This window comes from Ctenocephalides felis, unplaced genomic scaffold (assembly GCF_003426905.1).
Source record: "Ctenocephalides felis isolate EL2017-DRISC unplaced genomic scaffold, ASM342690v1 CF-g0.4_SCAFFOLD_00104, whole genome shotgun sequence".
Taxonomy (NCBI): domain Eukaryota; kingdom Metazoa; phylum Arthropoda; class Insecta; order Siphonaptera; family Pulicidae; genus Ctenocephalides; species Ctenocephalides felis.
Window position 1 is genome coordinate 45,596 of NW_020536258.1, and position 1,792 is coordinate 47,387.

At 24.4% G+C, this 1,792-nt stretch overlaps 1 pseudogene; it reads right to left on the reverse strand.

Annotated features, from left to right (window-relative positions):
* Positions 1-1,560: 1,560 nt before the first annotated feature.
* On the reverse strand, positions 1,561-1,740 carry LOC113374056 (annotated as a pseudogene).
* Between the last annotated feature and the right edge of the window lie 52 nt (positions 1,741-1,792).

Sequence of the window (1,792 nt, forward strand, 5' to 3'; positions counted from 1 at the left end):
TCATATTTATATAAAGTATTTTCTGACACTTGCAAAATTTTTCAAAAAAATATGTTATTAGGAGAACAGACGCTCATATTCATATTAATTTCTTTATCGATAGATGTGTGTTCATACTTATATATATTAAACTCATTTTTCGTCATATTTATATAAAGTATTTTCTGACACTTGCAAAATTTTTCAAAAAAATATGTTATTAGGAGAACAGACGCTCATATTCATATTAATTTCTTTATCGATAGATGTGTGTGTTCATACTTATATATATTAAACTCATTTTATCGTCATATTTATATAAAGTATTTTCTGACACTTGCAAAATTTTTCAAAAAAATATGTTTATTAGGAGAACAGACGCTCATATTCATATTAATTTCTTTATCGATAGATGTGTGTTCATACTTATATATATTAAACTCATTTTTTGTCATATTTATATAAAGTATTTTCTGACACTTGCAAAATTTTTCAAAAAAATATGTTATTAGGAGAACAGACGCTCATATTCATATTAATTTCTTATCGATAGATGTGTGTTCATACTTATATATATTAAACTCATTTTATCGTCATATTTATATAAGTATTTTCTGACACTTGCAAATTTTTCAAAAAAATATGTTATTAGGAGAACAGACGCTCATATTCATATTAATTTCTTTATCGATAGATGTGTGTTCATACTTATATATATTAAACTCATTTTATCGTCATATTTATATAAGTATTTTCTGACACTTGCAAATTTTTCAAAAAAATATGTTATTGGGAGAACAGACGCTCATATTCATATTAATTTCTTTATCGATAGATGTGTGTTTCATACTTATATATATTAAACTCATTTTTTGTCATATTTATATGAAGTATTTTCTGACACTTGCAAAATTTTTCAAAAAAATATGTTATTAGGAGAACAGACGCTCATATTCATATTAATTTCTTTATCGATAGATGTGTGTTCATACTTATATATATTAAACTCATTTTTTGTCATATTTATATAAAGTATTTTCTGACACTTGCAAAATTTTTCAAAAAAATATGTTATTAGGAGAACAGACGCTCATATTCATATTAATTTCTTTATCGATAGATGTGTGTTCATACTTATATATATTAAACTCATTTTATCGTCATATTTATATAAAGTATTTTCTGACACTTGCAAAATTTTTCAAAAAAATATGTTATTGGGAGAACAGACGCTCATATTCATATTAATTTCTTTATCGATAGATGTGTGTTCATACTTATATATATTAAACTCATTTTTTGTCATATTTATATGAAGTATTTTCTGACACTTGCAAAAGTTTTGCAAAATTTTTTCAATCCTATTATCGTTTAATATAATCTTTTGTTAGATTTGTATAGCTTTTCTATATTTTTTTATTTTTCTTATTATCTATAGTTTTTATATAATTTAATTTATATAGTTAATTTGAAATCAATTATCGATATTACTATCAATATATTTATATATATTTAAATATATTATATAGATATATTTAATATGCATATATGCACATTGTTTAAATTTATTATATATGATGGTTTTTATGGGCCGATCCCGGCGTACTGCAATACCGGGCCAACCCGCGGCGGAAGCGGAGCAAGCCCCTGACATTCCGCCAATTTCCAAAAATCAGTTTAAATACTGGATTCTGCTATGCAGATACTATCAGATATTAACTGATAATAAAGATGTTTCTTTTTCGATAATGCTTATGATATAGTGTAGGCCATTTGCAATCTTAAAGAATTTTGATGTATCGCTGTGTATGTC